The 21985-nt window shown below is 44.4% G+C and overlaps 2 long non-coding RNA genes across 2 annotated transcripts; both read right to left on the minus strand.

Moving 5' to 3' along the window:
• Positions 1-608: 608 nt before the first annotated feature.
• Positions 609-21762, minus strand: LOC133214207 (uncharacterized). Its single transcript, XR_009726042.1, has 2 exons — positions 21677-21762; positions 609-1056 (listed from the first exon to the last, which is right to left on the minus strand). It is a non-coding gene; the product is annotated as an uncharacterized LOC133214207 (long non-coding RNA).
• Positions 2012-5073, minus strand: LOC133214210 (uncharacterized). Its single transcript, XR_009726045.1, has 3 exons — positions 4835-5073; positions 4033-4107; positions 2012-2145 (listed from the first exon to the last, which is right to left on the minus strand). It is a non-coding gene; the product is annotated as an uncharacterized LOC133214210 (long non-coding RNA).
• Positions 21763-21985: the final 223 nt, after the last annotated feature.

Raw genomic sequence — 21985 nt, forward strand, 5'->3', positions numbered from 1 at the left:
GAGGACAGTTGGGGAGCACAAAGGAAGGGCACTGGGAGTCCCAGAGCCACGCAGATCCTCAGCTCTGTATTTTCTAATGTGCAGGAGGGCACCTATACCCATCCTGAGCAGTGCACCAGAATTACTTGCTTTATGGGGTTTCTGGCTCCACGGAAGAAACCCGCTTTTGCTCTTCCCCATCAGATTACGAGCTTTCTCTGTCTAAAGGGAATGCTTTAGGTGAAGTCCGGTCCCACCTGAAAGATCCTGGGAAGCTGGACTCTGACTTTGGAGACAAGGTTTCACTAAGGAGAAATTCTGATCAAAGCCCTCTATGTATGTATTTGTGGAGCTTAAGGATGTCCACGCTCGGGATCCCACCAGTCTCTGCAGTTTGGGCCTTTCCCTCATTCAACACCATGAGCTATATAATTCCCTGTGGCACTTTAGTGATGGAACTTGGTAAAATGCCTTGGTTGCTCGGCAAATCATAGAATCAAGACATCTCTTTCAGCCTCATCCACTATTGCCTTCCATCCCTTTAACACAGGTGGCCAGTGTTTCTGTCCTGTGTAGAGTCTTGTCTTGAGCACTTCTCATAAGCAGATCTAATTTTTTTTTGTGCTCCCTGTTTCAGGTGAGCCTGATTATGCCACAGTTGACGGCTACATCCCTAGATGCTGTTGATCCTGTTTGTAGGTTCTCCAGGCAGAAGACACTGTTGGTCTGGCCAGTGTGGTGGTGTTTCCAGTTACTCCCATCTGTGAGAGAAACAGTGTTGTTTTCGCATAACTGGGGATGGGGCTTTACAATAGTAAGACTTTCTAATCTTAGAGCTTTAGGATCAATAGTAAGGCTTTGCAATAAGAAGAGTTTTCAATACTAGGTCTGGCAATAAGTTCCTAAGGCAATGAAGGAAAGGGTTTGAGATATAATTATTCAAATAGACATGCTTTGTGGTTAAAGAGGGTGTCATCTCTAGATGAAAGACACACTCTGTAGTTAAAAAGAATACTATCTGCGTACAGCCTATGAAACTAAACCGGTGCAGGCTGGTTAAACTGTAAGCTGTGGTAACTGTTTATACCCAGAGTATTATCTCCAACCATACTGGGAATCACCTTTTCCTCAGTGGACTAAAATTAAGATGTTTAAAGGTCACTTAGAATCTGAATGTGGGGTGTTAAGAGTGTGGTCCCATGCACTTGCTATTGGAAGTGCTGAAGGAACAATAAGCCAAGTTCATGGCCTGAGGGCACATGTGACAGGAGGGGATTCAATTGCTAGATTTACAATAGTGGCTTGGGAGCCAAGGAGGAACGAATGTGGCCAGCCTGTGGACAATACCATTCCTCCATCGGTGGGGACATGAACTCCACTAAATAATCCTAAGATAGTAAAAGTAATTGCAATTAAAGATTTGTAGTAGATATTTGAAATAGAAACAAGATATAGAAATAGAAACGCCTGGCTACAATGGGACAAACATGCACTAAAAATACTATAGTTTTAGATATATTAGCTGAAAAAGGAAGAGTATGCATAATGCTAAGGAATACGTGTTGCACATTTAGTCCAAATAACAGAACACCAGATGGAGCCATAACCAGGGCTTTTCAAGCCTGAAAATGCCCTGAAAATGTGAGAACAGTTATTTCATTAACAGGATGGTTAGAATCCTGATTTAGAAAATGGAAAGCAATGGTTGTATCAGTTTTTACTTCTGTAATTGTAGTAGCAGGTATATGAATAGCAATAAGGTGATACATAATTCCGTATATAGGAAGAATTTTTCTTGAAACAACTTTGTCAAAACAAATGCTCATGTGACCACTTCCCTACTCTGATGAAATGCTTTAGATTAAAAAAACAAAAACAAAACCCCAAAATTTTAAGATGATCAGGACGACTTATCTTTAGACCAAAACTGTGAAGTTACGTTATCCAGACTGAAAGCGACATATGGGGTAAGTATTCAGAGAAAGTGCAAAAACCAAACCCAGTATAAATAAGAGAAAGGGGGAATTGTGAGAGAAACGGCATTGTTTTTGCATAAGTGGAGATAGGGATTTGCAATATTAAGGCTTTCCAATATTAGAGCTTCAAGATCAATATTAAGGCTTTGCAATATTAAGAGTTTTCAATACTGGGGCTGGGACTAAGTTACTAAGGGAACAAAAGAAAGGGTTTGAGATCTAGTAACTCAGAAAAGACACACTCAGAGGTTAAAGCCAATGTCATCTCTAGATGAAAGATACACTCCTTGGTTAACAAAATACCGTCTATGTACAAACAAAGCTGGTGCAGGCTGGTTAAACAGTAAGTTGGGGTACCACATGTCTGCCAAAGAGTTGCAAAATTGAACCAGAAAAAGATTATGTGGTTAGTAATGATGTGGATAATAAATAAGAGGAGGGGGCATACGACGTCGAATATGGGGAGGTATAAACAGAGGCAGTACAGTTAGCACGGTTATAAGCACTGAATGGGCTGTAAACCTTGGTGTACCCAACGAATTGGGAAACAAGGGAGGGAACTTGTAGATGGGATAGGAAATACAAATCATAGTTCTGCTTTTGCTGTGTGTGCCTGCTTGATAGGACATCCTTTTTTTTTGCAAAACCATTAATAAAGAGCTGCTTCACTGTTGTGTCTACCCTGAGCTTAAGTTTTTACCTCACAGAGCTGAAGTGCTTGTCCGTTTCAGCAAAGTATTTGAGGTCTGAGATAATTATCTGCACACTCAGAAAGTGCCTATTACAAATCTGTGCCTGTGATCAGCAAACTGCTTGGACAGATATGCCATGTTCACACTCGGGGGAAGAAAAGGAGTCTAAGCAATGGACCCAGACACAGGGGTCATCTGTGTCAGAAGAAGTTTTTGATTTCAAGTTCTTCCAATGCGCAGCCATCTGAAAGAGGCTGGAGATAACCGAGAAGTCATACATGCTGAGGGGAGTGCTGCAAAATGCTTTGGGAAACTGGCTAATGTTTAGGGCATACATATCCCACTCAGATCTCAGGTTAAGCTTTTCCCTGTTTCTCAAGTCCTTCATTAATGATGATTAAGCTTGTAATGTAGGTTTCATTTTGGCCACGTCTTTCAGGGAGCTCACTGAGAGGTGCACCAACAATACACTACGTGTCTGGCTTAGCTGTAGATGTGCTTTAGGTTTAAGTGCTGATACTGGAAGCTGATTTGCATCTTCCCTGGTGTAGCAGGCCACAGCAAAGCTACCCAGTGAGAGGCTGTGCTGCCACAAACCTGCACCCTGCAGTGTTGCTGAGGATCTGGAGAAGTTGGTTAGCTCTTCAACCACCTCTCCAATGAGGGGCTTGCACATTTTTAGGTTCATGGTACTGCTCATGCCTGGTAGGCTCTGCAGACCCTCATTTGATTAACTTCTAGTAAAGAACTCCCTTGGACTTGTTGTGACTATTCACCACTGGAAATAAACTTAGTTATTAATGTTGGGCTGGAGCCCTGAAACTCATTTCCTGACCATATCTCCCAAAGTTCTTACATTTTTGTTACCATATACATGATCACGGCTTTGATTCAGACACTCAGGTGCTGCAGAGCTGCTGGTCTCTCTCATATCCTCATGTGCAGCATTGCTTAAGAAGCTCCTCAGTGCCTTACGACACAGGGATGGAGGAGAAGGGGACCAGCACACAGTTCAGCTGTTTAAACCTGGTGCCAGGTGCCTTAACTTCGGAGAAAGGGGAGTTGCTGATGTATGATATTCTTCAAGTTGAATTTGTGCAACTTCAGTGCATGTGTAAGCCAAACAGTCCCCAGAGCTTTTGCTGTATTTCCCTGTACAGAGTAGATGGGAGTGAGCTTAAACATCTCTCCTGATGCATTACAATGGACTGTGGAAACTGCACATGCCAAGGAATCGGTTTTCCATTTTAATTTCTGAAAGACCAAGTGTCGAAATATTCTCCTGAAGGACCCTGCTGTAGTCTTAGTTCTCACACACATCTTTTATGATTAAGTTTTGAGACTTGTGTGGTGGCTATCTTTCTTCTGAAAGATGCCGTACTGACTTTTTTGTCTAGGCTAGGGCTGGTACATCTTCAAAGCACCCTAGGATGTTCAGGTTCCTTCTCCTGGGAGGAAGCCTACAAGAGCATATCCTTGCTCAGCCTTTACTTCCTACTTGCTCAATAGCACAACAGCTCTGGGACAGAACACACCAAGACTTTAGACTCCACAGTGGCCCCTACAGTCAGGCTGAGTTTCCTCACAGGCCTCTCTAGAGGGGTCTGTCCTCCTCCCAGACACCCATAGAAGTGAAAGGCCTATCAAGAGACCCTGATAACCAGCTGCACAGATCCTGCCTCCCCCCTAAGGACAGAGAGGCCACAGCTGCTTTAATAAGACAAAATAAGAAGAGGTATACAGGTAGCATGTAAATCTTATGTCCCTTCAGATGGTGGGCATCCTGCCTTCAGGCGGAGTTAGAGCTCTTCCTTTTTGGTAATACGAGCTAATATATAAAGCATCACAAGAAAGTAGCATTAGTCATGAAGGAAGTTTACATGAGAACTTCTTGCTGCATTTCCAGATACAGGCAGGGCCAGGCAGCTGGTGTAAGTGTCAGTATCAGGCAGGAGCTGCCCATGAACCCCATTACCATGAGATGGCAAAGCTCATCCTGCAGCCACAGGACTGTGCCTGCTCAGGGGATCACCAGCTCTGTAATGTGCAGTGAGCTCCTGGTCAGGATCATCTCTGCCTTGACCCACACACAATTTACCTTTCCCACAGGTATTACAAATGACAGATGATGTTGATAACAAAGGGTCTTCTAAAGGCCGAAGTACAAGGCCTAAGAGTGGACATTACCTGTTCAAGATCATTAGGTCTTTGACTACAATGTCTTCTGCGAGGAGGGACTGAGCTCTGCAGGGACTCATCCATCTGGGGACTGGCTGAAATCAGTTCTGCTCCAGTGGGGCATGGCCTGGGCTCCAGCGGTGGCTCCCTGGGGCAGCTGAGCACCTGAGTAGGGATCAAAAGGGTCAGTGATGCCTGGTCCCCCAGGCTCAGACTGGAGCCCTGCTGTGGCTGGAGATGCCTCAGGCACTGCACACAGGCTGCCCCGCTCCTGTGACAATTCTGGGTCCTGCTAATGCACAAGTAGAAAGAAGAGAACTCACACTGCCCAGCCTCAGTAGTAGGGGCTTGGTTTCTTACCTCGCATTCCCTGTAGCAGCAGCTTGACCTCCCCACAGACATCTGGCCTTGCCACAGACTCTTATGGAGGAGACTCCCTGTCCACACCCCTTCGCCCCAGGGGCTTTGTAGGAGAGCCTGGCCCCTCCACAGGTCCGTAGAAGGGAACCTGGCCTCCTCCTAGGCTCCTATAGATGATCCTTGCCTCCCTGCCACTCCTTTTAGGAGGAGCCTGGCCACTCCCTTATAGAGAAGGTTGGATTCTTCCCCGGTTCTTAGAGATGATCCTGGCCTCCCATCCGGTCCTCAGTAGGGGAACTTATCTCCCTCCCAGGCTCCTATAGAGGAACTTGGCCTCCACACAGCACTTTATGAAGGATTCTCTTCTGATCCCCATCTCAAACACTTATGGGGGGGCCCGGCCTCCCCACACAATCCTATGGTACCCCATAGGTGTCACACCTACCAGCACACCCTTACTAAGGAACCTGGCCTTCCCATATCCGAGCCTATATGTGAGCCTACCCCAAGCCCGCTCCCCTCCTGACAGGAGGCCTGCCTCACCCAGGCCTGGTGGCCATGCTCCGGCTCCCAGCTCTGCGTTCTGTGCTGAGTCCTTCCGTGCTTCACGTAGCCACCGCGCTGCTGACTGGAGGGGAGCGGGTGGGGGCGGTGTCAATCTTCCCCCGCTTCCGCCCGCAGTAGCCGTGGCTGCGGCTTGGTGGTGCTGCAGAGTATGGCCATGGCGGAGGCCGTGAGGGGGCCCCACAAGGCCCGCCCCAAGAGCAGTCCCAAGGTCCGGGGGGGAAGGCGGGGATTGGCTGCGGGTGAGGTTCCGCCGGTCCTGGTCCTAGTCTGGGCTGGCTCCGCCGCCTGTCGGCTGTGGTGGGTCCGGCAAGCTCAGAGCAGAGAGGAGGATTCTCTGGTTTTGTTATATGCCATGGTGTGTTCGTCAGCACTTTGTCTTGTGTTTGGGGCTATTCCTGAGTGGGTTTAAAGCGGCAGAGAGGGTGTCCGCTGCAGGCCGTGTTTGTGTCCGTGTTTGTTTGTCTGCTGCTGGAAGCGGTTAGATCGGGGGGTGTGTGCCTATCTAAAAACACATGTCCCATCCCTGGCACTGTTCAAGGCCAGGCTGGATGGGGGCTTAGAGCAACCTGGTCTAGTGGAAGGTGTCACTGCCTGCGTTTCAGTAGTTGTGGAATGATCGGAACTGAAATGTCTTGACTCACAGCTGGCTCAAATTGGAAATGTTTATCTAAATTGGCTATCCTCTTCCATGTTGTACACTGCCCCCCGGAGATCAATGGCAGTGAACTCCTGGCTGTCAAGTCCTTTGGGAATAAATTGGTGAATTAATTGACCACTGTTCTGGAAAACAAGGATCAGATCTAAGTCTCAGCTATGGCTGTGATTCCAGAACGAGTTTTGTTCTGTGGATGTGGTTCCATGATTTTAGTTGGTGACAGGGCATGGCTGGAACCACGCATGAAGTCAGAGCAGACTGTTCCCACACAGGGCAGGTTTTATCTTTTCTGAAACACGGCGTTCGTTAGCACTGTGCTCATTTCCTCTTAGGCCAGCACGACTGATACTGGATGCAGCAATGAGGATGGTAGTCATGCAAAGAAAGTTTTTTTGCATGCTCAGTGACAAATGTATCTTGCAAACTACTGTTTGAAGACAGAATCCTGAAACCCTGCGTACGCAGCTCTGCTTCTACCTGAATCTCTTAAGATTAATAATCCTCGCTGTGACACACTCTTCTGCGGTAGTGTATGATCTCTGTTTCCCAAGTCCATGTACATGATTTGGGTGGTGGTGGGGTAGATGTGCAAATACATGTTCCTGTAGTATCAAGCCTGTAACTGTGGGATCTGCCAGAGGTTCCTCTGCCCTGTGATGCATGTTTAACACTTGAATTTCCCAGACTTTTCTAGGCCCTGGCCAGGATTTAGGGGCAGTACTGCAATGATTCTATCACCTGAAAGGAGGTTGTGAGGTGGGGGTCTGTCTCCTTTCCCATGTAACACGGGATAGGACAAGAGGATACGACCTCAAGCTGCACCAGGTGAAGTTCAGACAGAATATGAGGAACAATTTCTTCCCAGAGTGGGTTGTCAAGCACTGTAACAGGCTGCCCAGGGCAGTGGTGGAGTCAGCATCCCTGGAGGTGTTTAGAAGATGTGCAGATGTGGCACTTCGGGACACATTTTGCAGTTGATTTGGCAGTGTAGGGTAAACGGTTGGACTCAATAATCTTAAAGGTGTTTTCCAGCCTAAATGATTCCACGCTTCTAATCAGAGCATCTACAAGATGATGCTTTGGCCACCATACATTGTCCCTTCATTTCCATGTACACATGGCAGGCAGCATCCCTACCCCGAGGGCTGGCACTCTGCTCTCCTGTGCTCAGTGCACTCTAAGCCACAGCCACATAGGTCTGCTGCCCTGACTCTTGGCGAACCTCCCCAGCATGGCTCTGCTGTTGAAACAGCTGGCTATTGATAGGTGTGGGTTTGAAACAGCTCTGGGTCTTGAAGTGTGAACTACACTTTGCATATGGCACTCGATGAACTTTCTGGGGTGCTGTTTTGTGGTATGGTCCCTCACTTTCAGCAGGATGAGCCTGAGGGTATTTTAGCATCATTTTTTCTGTGGCCCAGCTTGACTGTGTGGTAAATTGGGGCAACTCTTTGCTTCAGGTTGCCGTGTATTGAAACCTGTCTGAATTCATCGGGGTGAGGGACAGATGTGACTGTGCTTGCTTGCAGAACTTCTTGATACCAGTTTTCTTAAACTGAAAGGAGGCCCCCAGCAGAACTGATGCTGACATAGCTAATGCTGCTTGGATGCCGCTTCAAAATTCCTGCTGCTTTTACATGTTGCTGGAAAGGGAGGTGTACTATGGGGTAGGTTTGATGTCAGCTACAGCAGGTGATTTGAGCAACAGTCTTTTCATGTATGTGTGTATGTGTGTATATATAGGTATGTTTGTGTGTATCTATCTATATATGAAACTTTCTTTTCTTTGCAGAGTTAGTGTGGGAGAAGGTCAGATCTAGCTGGCAGAAACCCTTAGGGAAGAAGCAAAGAAAATGGAGGAATTCAGGGAAAAGCAAAAACTGCATCGGAAGAAGGTCAGGGTGTTGATCCATCACCTTCCTTGGGGATGGATCCTGGCTCCTGGCTCGTTTCTCCCACCATGCCCCAGCACCCTGCATGCTCCCAGTGCCTGCCGCTGCTAGGAAGTCCTAATCTCCTTCCTATATATAGAAATTCTGCTGCGGAACCTCTGACTTCCTTCATCTCACTGCCACATCTTCTCCTTTGGGTGCCTTTTGGGGCTGGCTATCGCAGGGGTCACCTCCAGAGACACCAGCCTCAACCAGGAATTTTCTTAAAGCACATATATATATCTCTTTATATATATAGTGTTGCGTGATATTCATAGGGTTTGCTAAAATCGGCAAGTCTGTTAACCTCTTCTCGCTTTAGATTCCTTTGTCTGGAATATGAGGGAAAAGTGCTGCAGGTTTGGAGGTAGCAGAAAGGAGCGGGCTTCCCGATTTTCCTAGATTCTATGGAGATGATACAGTACTATATATTGGTGGATTTCATTGGTAGACTTCCATTGCATAGACAGGTGTAGGCGTAGCTAGAAGTGTAAATGTTGGGTTTTGTGAAGATGCTTTGGGTGGAAATATATTTCTTGAGGCCATCTGAGTTTGGCCTGTGCCTCTTCCTTTCCTAAGCCACATAGTCCATCGTGGAGCTTCGATGGTCAGTGACGTGTTGACTCTATCTCTGTTGTCTTCACACATAAGAGCTGATAATGGAGGCAATTCACAGAAAAAGGAATCTGCACTATGAGAAGACCATGGTGGTAAAGCAAATATGCTGCTCTTTCTTGCTGTATGGTTTAACACTGCTAACATACGAGCACACTGCTGGCACAGTATTAAATATGAGGGTTTCTCTCTGCTGCAGCTCATGCAGACACTACATCAAGAGATGCAGCAGAGGAAGACCGTCACATTTATGTCTGTATAGTGTGCTCTGAAAACCTGAAGAGTACACCAGGGACATGGCTGGTAGTGTTAGCGTAAGAACTGAGAGATAACCACCGGAATGGTTATATGAGGTGCTTTATTGCAGTGCTGGGAAACGAGGGGCAAGTGCCCAAATCTGGCTTCGGTCTCATCACGTCGCATTTGTAATTTATACACTAAAGTTCCATAAACAATTACATATTCAATACAGATTACATCATTGACTAATACATATGCATCAAGGATTACCACATCAGTCTATTACGACATCATCCTCTTCTGCCCTTGCGTAGCCCCCTCTGGTGGTCGTCCTGATGAAGTAAGGAGTCTTCCTCGGATGAAGTAAGAAGTCTTCCTTAGCTTGTCCTTTTTACCTTTCTGTTCTTTGGACATGTCCCAGCCATTATGTGGATGCCAGCATTCTCCTATCTCCCCTTGACTGCCTCTGGTATGCCTAGGTTCTACTTGGATAGAATTTCACAGTATACTTCTCTAATTCATCAATATACCCTTCACCGTATACGGATGTGTTAACTTTTGGTACCAAGAGTACCACTGTAACATTTGTTATAGAATAACCATGATACAAAACTGCAAATGTAACTGCAAAGTTTCAACATTTCCTAATATACAAAACCACGCCATTGATTTATAAATTTCTCAAACATAATTGTTTCTACCATTTTATATGATTATTTTATCTTAAAAACTGCACCCTTTTCTAACATTTCCCCCCTTTGAAAATACTTCTCTCAACTTAAGTAATTATTTTCATTCTCTTAGGTAGCTGTTTCCTGGTAAGTAGGAGGAGGTGTGGGGTATTTTGGATGTTTCCTAGTTACTACTCCTATAATTCGATGGGTCCATGCACTGCTTCGGGCTATTTCCTTTTGGATACAAAAATACATCAGATATAGTATTAAAAATACAATCAGTATTACATTTACAGTTTGCACAAGGGAACAGCCCCATCCAGTAAGGTGAAGGCCCAAACTATCAAAGAGTGCTCCAATCCAATTATGTTCAATGTATTCTTTTTCCTTTTCATAGAATCATAGAATATTTAGGGGTGGAAAGACCTTAAGATCATCAAGTTCCAACCTTCTGCCATGGGCAGGGACACCTCACTCTAAACCGTATTACCCAAGGCCTTGTCCAACCTATCCTTGAACATTGCCAGGGATGAAGCACTCACAACCTCCCTGGACAACCTATTCCAGTGCTTCTTGTTCAACTTTTGTCAACTGGGAAATGTTGTATTCTATGTTCGCAGTTACATTAGGAATATGAACACAACAATGGTCTATTCTGTCTTTCAAATATTCACAAACACCATGTTCTTTAAGTAACAACATGTCTAATGCCATTCTGTTCTTCAAAGTCATTTTAGTTGTTGCTTGTAATTGCAAATTTAAATCTCTGAATCCTTTCTTTGTTACCCTGGCTAATCTTTCTGTTTGACCAATTAGATCATAAATCATTTCCCTATTTCGATATGATACTACCTGAGCAAATAAAGATTCCATAGCCCATCCTATTTTAGTACCTGTGGAGGGTTCCTGCCAAGTACCCTTATCATCTACATTTATTTTCATTCAAATTTGTAAAGTTTCCAATTTGCCTCTGAATGGTGATTTCTTCCATATTGGACAAAGTGTGGGTAATCCCAAGGTGATTTCCTTGACAAGACCATCTACAAATAAATGTGTGGTCCAAGACCTGTCACTTGCAGCCCAAACAAAATGTCTTACACTACGTATAGTTGAAGACTTGCAATTTACTTTGATTTTATGGTCTTTTAAGGTTTTGCCTCCACTCTTCAATCCTTGTCATGCACATCCTGCTATCAAAGCAATTTTTAGTGGTGGTAAGGCAATTTTCTCTAAATCTGAATCACAGTAAAAATTTTTTTACAGTTCCACCACGGGACTTTTGTAACTTCCTCCCGTGTTGTCATGAATGGGATATTCTGTGTGGAATTTTGTTTTCCTGTCCATTTAAGGCACCAAGGTGTTCCTCTCCCATATTGAAATTTCTGCAAAATGCTCGTTGACCAAACACTGTCCCAACTTTTGTTCAAACTATTTTTATCTTGACATTCCCACTCTATTTTTCTCGAGGCTTTAATATTTTCTTAGCTTTGTTATATGCACACCATCCCACATTTTTAAATCGTCTGATTGGTGAATAGACGTAATTTAAAAACTTCTGACAATCCTTAAAACCTCCTGGACTTTTCCATTTTTGTCTGACATATATTGTCTGTCCCTTCTGCACAATTTTAGTTACTTGTTTACACACTGTTTTATTATTTCCAATTTCTGGGAGTGGAAAGGTTATTATTCCCCATTCAATTGGCCCTCCTGCTGCCCTTGGTATTGGTAAACATGCTGTTATCTTACTTGTATTCTGCATTTTTGCAAAATCCTCAATCAGGCCTATCATTAAATTTTCCTCAGGATCTTGACAGGATATCTGAATTACTTGTGTTGGATCTACTGATCTTTTGGTTCTTTTCCCTGTAACTTTAATTTCACTGTAGCCGATTGCAGATTTGTGATTTGCTTTCATTCCATAATTTTCTGCAGATTTGACAATTAATATCCTCTCCGCATATTTTATACTTCTATTTGTTTTTACAATGCATTGATGTCTGCCCTGGTCTTCAAAGGTTAAGTCTGACAATTTTAATTCCACTTCCCTTACATTTTGGTTCTGCCCATTGAGTCTATTTTTAACTTCACCTTCCAACTTCCATTTACCCTCCAGTTGAGCTTTATGTTTCTTACTGTCAAAGATAAGGTCTGGATGCTGGGGAGGATTATTTACCTTTTCCCAAATTACCCTTATTGGCATTGATCCTACCAGAATGGCGTCTGTGAACTTGCAGGTCAGAATGGCATCTTGTCCTATAAGTCGTATCAAAACATTTATTTTCTGAGGAATTCCTAGGATAGGAACAACCATCAGCTGTGTTAATGACCAAATGGCAATCAAAGTTTTATAAATCAACGCAAACATCTTATCTACATTTCAGTTTTAGTTTTGTAGGACCTAGTATCTGTGTTTCTCAAACCTTTGGAATCTTCTTTATTTGTATATAATGCATCTAAAAATCCACCCCTTCTACCTTTACTGCCGTGAACGTGGTTAACAGTACTTGATATGGTCCATCCCACCGTTCTTTCAACAGTTCTTCATTCCAGTTTCGGACGTAGACTTGATCTCCTGGCTTGATATCATGTACTGGATTTTCCAAGGCTAGTGGTCCGTTCCGCACCAGAGTGCTCCACAGTGGAGCTAAGGTTTTACCAAGAGACAGCACATAATTATAAACATCTTGATTCCCTTTAATATGGGTATTAGGATTGGGTTCCAGTGCCTCGCATGGCTTTGCATAGAGGATCTCATAGGGGCTTACTGACATTCCACTTCTAGGTTTTACTCTGATTCATAACAGAGCTATAGGTAATGCTTGTGGCCATTTTATTTTGGCCTCTTGACATATTTTACTGATTTGTCTCTTTATTGTTTGATTCATCTTTTCTACCTGTCCACTAGATTGGGGCCTCCCGGGGTGGGGGGGGAGGCATGTAAATTCCATGATCTCTCTAATAGTTTACTAACTTCTTATATTATGGTTGCAATAAAGTGTGGACCCCTATCTGACGATATCCCTAAAGGGACTCCAAATCGTGGAATGGTTTCTCTAAGCAACATTTCACTGTTTCCTTTGCCTGATTGGTGCAACAGGGAAGGGCCTCTGGCCATCCAGAAAAAGTGTCAACCCCTACTAGTAGATATTTGTATCCTTGTACTTTTGGTAGTTTCATACAATCAACCTGCCAATATTCTCCTGATTCCACTTCTATCCTAATTCTTCCCATCTCAACTTGTCTTTTTACTACTGGATTATTTTTCAAACAAATTTCACATTTCAAAGTTCTTTCGGATTAAAACTGTTTTATTTTTCTTTCTTTGCGAAGTCTGTATTGAGTTTGGTTGTGTACACAATTGCCAATTATTGTTCCTTTACATTCATACATGGTGTGGTAGACTAGTATTTGAGAAGTTACTCTCCCTCATCTAGTTGTGGTAATGCATTCATTACAGTTGTCGCTTTTATCAGCCGCGACATTTGCCTAAATGGGCCCAAACAGAACCGTTGCCAAAAGAGGTCAGGATCATAGTGCTCAGCGGTCACAGCCCCAGGGGTTGCAGCCCTCGGCAGACCCTTCCAGCTGCAGCACTGATTCCCTCCAGTCTTGCCCTCTCTGGCAGGTCAGAGGTATAATTCTCATCAGCAATTATGACAATAATATTTGATCCACAACAACTGTTCCAACGGGGTTATAGTTTCACACCAAATGCAAAAGAACTGTAATTGATTTCTCATCTATTACCCTCAGATCTTGTACTAATCTATATTCACCATTTTCAAAAATAATCACTGCATCCAATTTGGCCAATAAGTCCTGTCCTAAAAGGGGAATGGGGCATTCAGGTACATATAGAAATTCATGTGTTAATTCCTTCCCTCTAAATCGCAGATCTAGGGGCAGCAAGAATGGCTGTATTTCCTCCTTCCCTGTGGCTCCCACAATTGTTGTAGTTCTTTCCTCTAACCTTCCATGTAAATCATTTAAAACTGAATAGGTAGCCCCTGTGTCTATTAAAAGTTTCACTTCTTTCTCTCCCAATTGGATTTTCAGGAGGGGCTCTCCATTTCTCGCTCTGTCTAGTCAGCTTTGGTCATCAAACTCTCCTAGCACCATCACCTTAGCTGCACCAGATCCCATAAAAGAATTCCCTGGAGACATAAATTGTCCTTCCCTAAATGGACATTCATTTTTCCAGTGTCCTTCCTGTTTGCAGTATGCATATTGATTATATCCTAACCTTTCTACATTCATTCCCACTTTTGGATTACAAAATCCTCTTCCTCTAGGGTTAGAGAGACCCTGTTCTCTCCCCTGGATTACTGCCAACAAATTCTCCTGCTGATTGTTTCCAGGTAACTAAATCTCCAGTTGAGAAGGGTACTTTAATGCACGCTGGTCCTTCTGTTCCAACTCCCTGTTTTAAAGGCGCAAGCACTCCTCTGGACGTCTGAGCCTGCACTTTTGTTTTTGATTTCCCCTCTGGCGAGTTCTATGCGAGACTGGGGTAATGGGGAGGCTTGCTTTCTGATCTCTTTTACACTCACAACTACCCAGACTCTCAAGATCACTATCACTGTCATCTTCTCCCCCGCCACCACCTTTTTTCATTTAATGCCAGTGGGGCTGACGGAGCAACTGCCAAATCCAGACTTTCAGTATCCCCCTGGTGTTGTAAACTATTGTCTAAAGCAAGGCACTTCATACATTTTTCTTGGTAACACATTCCTTATGCTGTTCATTAGCATTTACCTTTACAACCATTATTCCACAGGATTTTTGCCACTCATCATTATTTCTTAAAGATCTATATATAATACCTTGTCCCATTTTTCTTTCCTTTTACAATGTAACACCAACTGCAGTATAGTATTATACTGTGAAGTCCCTTTTTCAGGCCATTTCTCCTGATCCCCCAGTTCATACTGTGTCCACCATACATTACAGTAACTAATTAATTTGCTTTTCAGCATACTCTGCCCAAATCCACCCTCCTTCCAATGGCTTAAAATACAGCCTAATGGAGACAATTTGGGAAACAACAGCATTTTATATTTTTTTCCTTTTTTTCTCTTTTTTTTAAATTTTCCTTTTCTGTTTCCTTTTTATCCCTCTTTTTCTCTTTTTTTCTCTCTACTCCACACACACCACACACTCACCACTAAGATACACTATTTAGCCAAACAGATGCTGATCCCGCAGCACAAATACCAATACCAACACCACATTTGCCGAACCTGCAGAGCTTTCGCTACTGTCTAATGGACGGTGCCTAGGCTTTTACCCCGGGAGCTCCCTAGCCCCAGCCAGGCGCAGCTTTTGCCACATCTAACAGGCAGGCTTTACCAAGTCAGACTTCATGAGGCCAGATGCAGCTTTCACCGCATCTCTTTGGTAGACTTTTTGAAGCCAAAGTTTCACCAAACCAAGCAGGCTTTGCCTACAGCCAAGTTTATCAGAAGTCGATACACTTACACTTTACCAAAATTCTGTAACGTAATTACCAAACCATACTTTACAAAACCGGCACTGTGACCAAATCAGAAAAAAAGAAAAAAGCACCTTCCTTACCGTATCAGAGGTCCGTCGTGAGCAGCGGAGGTCGGTCGCGGTCGATGGCTCCCCGAGAATCTGCCAGTGCCGGCTGGAGCAGGACCGAAATGCGATCCGCCTCAGCAATGCCCGCGAGGTCCCATCTGGTTCGCCAAAATGTTAGCGTAAGAACTGAGAGATAACCACCGGAATGGTTATATGAGGTGCTTTATTGCAGCGCTGGGAAACGAGGTGCACGCACCCAAATCTGGCTTCGGTCTCATCACGTTGCATTTGTAATTTATACACTAAAGTTACATAATCAATTACATATTCAATACAGATTACATCATTGACTAATACATATGCATCAAGGATGACCACATCAGTCTATTACGTCATCAGCCTCTTCTGCCCTTGCGTAGCCCCCCTGGTGGTCGTCCTGATGAAGTAAGGAGTCTTCCTCGGATGAAGTAAGAAGCCTTCCTTACCTTGTCCTTTTTACATTTCTGATCTTTGGACATGTTCTAACCATCATGTGGACACCAGCATTCTCCTATCTCGCCTTGACTGCCTCTGGTATGCCTAGGTTCTACTTGGATAGAGTTTCACAATATATTTCTCTAATTCATCAATATGCCCTTCACCATATATGGATGTGTTAACTCTTGCTACCAAGAATACCACTGTAACATTTGTTATAGAATAACCATGATACAAAACTGCAAATGTAACTGCAAAGTTTCAACATTTCCTAATATACAAAACCACACTATTGATTTATAAATTTCTCAAACATAATCATTTCTACCATTTTATATCATTATTTTATCTTAAAAACTTCACACTCTTCTAACAGTAGCAGCCTTGCACGGTTGGATAAGAGTGATTTAGATGTCAAGGACTCGATTGCTATGAGCTTTTCATGCCAAATGAAGAGCAGCTTGTCTTGTGAGGTCAGTTTTGCTCAAGCTGTAGGGCGCTTGAAGGCCTTGTATGCTGTTCCCTGCTCTGCTGGCAGCCTCTGTCCACCTCTTCACTTGGAGGCTGTGTTTTCCTCCAGAGCTAGCTGCATGAGTTGTCATAGCAACTCATTGCTTGCTAACATGCTCCTGCAATGTTTGTTAGCTCTCCTAGGCCTAGCGCATTTATGAGCAGCTCTGCAGGGATAAGAATGAGGTGGAAGAAGTTGTAAGCCACAACACAAATGTGATGACACAGAAGCAGCCGGAGAAGGTATACAGAGGTGGGTGGCTATGGGACAGGAGGAGGAAGGGTGTATGTTCTTGGAGCTCTCCTGCCCCATAACTCTTCTCCCAGCTCTGGGTTTGGGGATGAGATGGAAAGGCCAGCAATGGTCTCTAGCTGGGCTTCAGTTCCATTGATGATGCATATCGACTCTCCTGTAGCTTTCTTCTCTCTCCCATTTTTGGCAGCTGTTCCTCAAGCTGCTGCAGATAAAATCATCTCTGGAAGATTCTGGTGAGTGTGGAAATGCAGGCTTTGGAGGGTGAGGGGAGTGTTTCCTGCGGCAGGGGTTCTGAAGCCATGGCATGGCTCTCGAGTGAGCTCCAACTCCTTGGTCAGGGCTGGCTCCTCAAAAACTCATGCCAAGCATAGCAGAGGTGGAGCTCACTCCAGAGCCATACCAGGGCTTCACATCCCACTTCCCATTTCTCACCGTTTCGCTGTGACATGGCCCTTCAACTTCCTGTACAGCTCTGCATTTCCTTGCAGTGCCCATCCATAGCTGAGCTCACACAGTACTGCTTCCTCCCTGACGACCCTGCCAATTCAGGTTTCATGTACTGCCTTCTAACAAAGGGCCTTTTTAATTAATGATAATCAGATGACAGTGTGATTTGTCTCAAAGGCAGGAGTTACCAGCAGAGCGTTACCACACTAGAGAAGATCCAGGAAGAACGACAGAAAGAGAATGCCAAAGCTTGTGAGGCAAAAGCACCAAAACGCCTTTATGTGGCAGTGTGGTCCTCTGGATGTCTACTCCTCACTGCAGGGTTCCAGGATGGCACAGATCTGCCTTCTCTGTGTTCTCTGGCAGTGAAGCAGCAGAACATGTTGCAGCTAACCCTGTGTGTGTGTTTGGCTTGCCTTCTGAATTTAAAGTCCCACTACTTCAAGGTTTCCACTATTTTTTTTGTTTTTATTTTTCCTTCCACTACCTTTTCAAAGTAACAGACTCAAAGTAGTGACCTTATTACCCATTAAGCTGCTTGTGCAATGGGTTTGGCCATTATCCTGAACAGCCGTAGTCACTTCTGGATACTCAGTGGCTTAAGGCCAGCGTATTCTACAGCCAGGACACCACCTAGCAGACTGTGCAACTCTGAAGGACTTTAAATGAATTTGCAGCAGCAGGTAATGGCACACTGGGGATGCAAGCTGGGTGAAGCCATCTCCATGTAAACTCGGTGTGCCAGCAGCCCTTCACCATATATCTCATGTGGTAGCTTGGGAACCCCTCTGAGCGGACGTATCAGTCTAAAGCAGACTGTCTCATAGCAAAATGGTCTAGTCAGGACTTCCAGCAAGTGCTAGGGAAGTCCAGAGCTGGTGGCGAGAGGACTGTGATGCTGTTCTGCTGCTGAGCTGTGTTTTGCAGCTGTCTGTGATGTGTAACCAAGGGTTGAAGGAGGTAATTCCGCTCCTCTACTCTGCTCGCGTGAAACCTCACTTGGAGTATTGCGTATAGTTCTGATGTCTTCAACATAAAAAGGACGTGGAGCTATTGGGGCTAGTCCAGAGGAGGGCCACAAGGATGACAAGGGGGCTGGAACACCTCCCACATGAAGACAGGCTGAGAAAGTTGCAGCTGTTCATCCTGGAGAAGGCTTCGTCGAGACTGCAGTACTGTAGTGATAGCCCAAGGGGTAATGGCTTCAAACTGAAACAGGGGAAGTTTACGTTAGATGTAAGATAGAAGTTCTTTACTGTGAAGGTGGTGAGGTCCTAGAATGGGTTGCCCAAGGAAGTTGTGAATTCTCCATCCCTGGCAGCGTTCAAGGCCAGGTTGGATGCTGTCTTGGGTGGCATGGTTTACTGCGAGGCGTCCCTGCCCATGGCAGGAAGGTTGGAACTAGATGATTTTAAGGTCCTTTCCAACCCTAACTATTCTATGATTCTGTGATTCCACGGATAGGAAGTGCAGAGGTTGAGGTTTTATCCCATGTCTGCTGCAAGCTTGCAAACAGCAAGTCATAACAAGTGCATACATACACGTGGGATCAAAGGCTGTCACTCAGGCATGAAATGGAGCTATACCAGACAGCACATTTCAAAAGACTTGGGCTTAAAGCTGCTTGGAAAAGGGATGGGCAGGAAAGAGAGAGAAGACAAACGAGTCAAGACACTTTGCTTTCATAGATCCCCAATGCTTTTTTATTACTCCATAGTTGTGGAAGAGAAGTCAGCTGGCACTGCAGGACCATGGGGTACCTAGGCCACATGCAGTGCCTTTAGGAAGCTGGCTTCGTCTCCCCAGAGGTAGTGGTGTGCTGAGTGACCCCTTCCGCATGGGTCCTGCAGACCTTCCAGAACTTAACGCTCATCTTTGAAATACCTGGCTGTGTAAAGGGATGAGTTCTTCTCTGGACGAGGCCTTTTCCAACCTAGTTGGTTCTATGATTCTATGACTCATGGTTACCATGTTTCCAGCAGAAGACCAGTATCACCTGCTGCTTACTGTGGACAGAGATCTTTGTAGTGGGATGAGATCAGAAGAGAGGAGATTTGCTCTCTTCTTACAGATGTTAGGGCCGTTTTGTCTGTGTCGTTTGAGTTCTTTGAGACCCAGGAGTGCAAGCGGATCAACTATTTTCGCAATGCCCTCTGGCTTCATGTCAGGCCACCAAGACGTGCCTTGGTATCAGGTCTCTGTAAAGCTCAGGCTGGCCTAACCTCTTGCCTTCCCACCAGCTCCCGGAGGGCAGTTGGGGAGCACTGAGGAAGGGCACTGGGAGTCCCAGAGCCACGCAGATCTTCAGCTCTTTCTTTTCTAATGTGCAGGAGGGCACCTATACCCATCCCGACCAGTGCACCAGAATTACTTGCTTTATCAGGTTTCTGGCTCCACGGAAGAAACCTGCTTTTGCTCTTCCCCATCAGATCACAAGCTTTAGCTGTCTAAAGGGAATGCTTTAGGTGAAGTCTGGTCCCCCTTGAAAGATCCTGAGAAGCTGGACTCTGACTTTGGAGACAAGGTTTCACTAAGGAGAAGTTCTGACCAAAGCCCTGTATGTAGGCATTTGTGGACCTTAAGGATGTCCACGCTTGGGATCCCACCAGTCTCTGCAGTTTGGGCCTTTCCCTCATTCAACACCATGAGCTATATAATTCCCTGTGGCACTTTAGGGATGGAAATTGGTAAAATGCCTTGGTTGCTCGGCAAATCATAGAATCATAGAATCAAGACGTCTCTTTCAGCCTCATCCACCATTGCCTTCCATCCCTTTAACACAGGTGGCCAGTGTTTCTGTCCTGTGTAGTCTTGTCATGAGCACTTCTCATAAGCAGACCTGATTATTTTGTGCTCCCTGTTTCAGGTGAGCCTGCTTATGCCACAGTTGACGGCTACATCCCTAGATGCTGTTGATCCTGTTTGTAGGTTCTCCAGGCAGAAGACACTGTTGGTCTGGCCAGTGTGGTGGTGTTTCCGGTTACTCCCATCTGTGAGAGAAACAGTATTTTCGCATAACTGAGGATGGGGCTTTACAATAGTAAGACTTTCCAATCTTAGAGCTTTAGGATCAATAGTAAGGCTTTGCAATAAGAAGAGTTTTCAATACTAGGTCTGGCATTAAGTTCCTAAGGCAATGAAGGAAAGGGTTTGAGATATAATTATTCAAATAGACACGCTTTGTGGTTAAAGACAGTGCCATCTCTAGATGAAAGACACACTTTGTGGTTAAAAAGAATACTTTCTTAGTACAGCCTATGAAACTAAACCGGTGCAGGCTGGATAAACTGTAAGCTGTGGTAACTATTTATACCCAGAGTATTATCTCCAGCCATACTGGGAATCACCTTTTCCTGGGTGGAGTGATGTTTGGTTTACAGCTGACTTTAATGGGTCTATCTCACCCAGTGCTTAGAGAAAATCTCTAAAATATAAAGTTAAGATGTTTAAGGGTCACTCAGAATCTGAATGTGGGTTGTTGAGTGTGGTCCCATGCACTTGCTATTGCAAATGCTGGAGGGGCAATAAGCCAAGTTCATGGCCTGGGGGCAGATGTGACAGGAAGGGACTCAACTGCTAGATTTGCAATAGTGGCTTGGGAGCCAAAGAGGAACGAATGTGGCCAGCCTGTGGACACTACCATTCCTCCATCGGGGGGACATGGGCTCCGACAAATAATAGCAAGATAGAAAAATGATACAGAAATAGAAGCGCCTGGCTAGAATGGGTCAAATATACAGTGAAAATAGAATAGTTTTAGATATATTAGCTGAAAAAGGAGGAGTATGCATAATGCCAAATAATACAACACCAGATGGAGCCATAACCAGGGCCTTTCAAGTGCTCACTATACGTTGGCAGAAGGTTTGGCTGAAAATATCAGAACAGGTATTTCATTAACAGGATGGATAGAATCCTGATTTGGAAAATGGAGAGCAATGGTGATACCAGTTTTTACTTCCGTAACTGTAGTAGCAGGTTTCTGAATAGCTATATGGTGCTACATAATTCTGTATATAGGAAGATGTGTACAACTTCTTGAAACAACTTTGTCCAAACAAATGGTCATGGGACCACCACCCTACTCGGATGAAATGCTTTACATTAAAAAAAAAAAAAAAAAAAAAAAAATTTGATGATGATCAGGACTACTTATCTGTAGACCAAAACTGTGAAGTTACGTTATCCAGACTGAAAGCGACATATGGGGTAAGTATTCAGAGAAAGTGCAAAAACCAAACCCAGTATAAATAAGAGAAAGGGGGAATTGTGAGACAAACGGCATTGTTTTTGCATAAGTGGAGATGGGGCTTTGCAATATTAAGGCTTTCCAATATTAGAGCTTCAAGATCCATAGTAAGGCTTTGCAATATTAAGAGTTTTCAATACTGGGGCTGGGGCTAAGTTACTAAGGGAACGAAACAAAAGGTTTGAGATCTAGTAACTCAGAAAAGACACACTCTGGGGTTAAAGCCAATGTCATCTCTAGATGAAATATACACTCCTTGGTTAAAAAAATACTGTCTATGTGCAAACTAAGCTGGTGCAGGCTGGTTAAAGACTAAGTTGGGGTACCACATGTCTGCCAAAGACTTGCAAAATAGAACCGGAAAAGGATTATGTGGTTAATACAGATGTGGTTAATAAATAAGAGGAAGGGGCATACAACGTCCAGTATGGGGAGGTATAAATACAGTTAGCATAGGTTATAAGCACTAAATGGGTTGTAAACCTTGGAGTACCCAACCAACCGGGAAACAAGGGAGGGAACTTGTGGATGGGAGAGGAAATCCAAATCATAGTTCTGCTTTTGCTATGTGTGCCTACTCGTTAGGACACCCGTTTTTTGCAAAACCATTAATAAAGAGCTGCTTCACTGTTGTG

This window comes from Neopsephotus bourkii, unplaced genomic scaffold, assembly GCF_033783945.1.
Source record: "Neopsephotus bourkii isolate Nb327-2 ecotype Australia unplaced genomic scaffold, CSIRO-AGI_Nbou_v1 NB_874, whole genome shotgun sequence".
NCBI lineage: Eukaryota > Metazoa > Chordata > Aves > Psittaciformes > Psittacidae > Neopsephotus > Neopsephotus bourkii.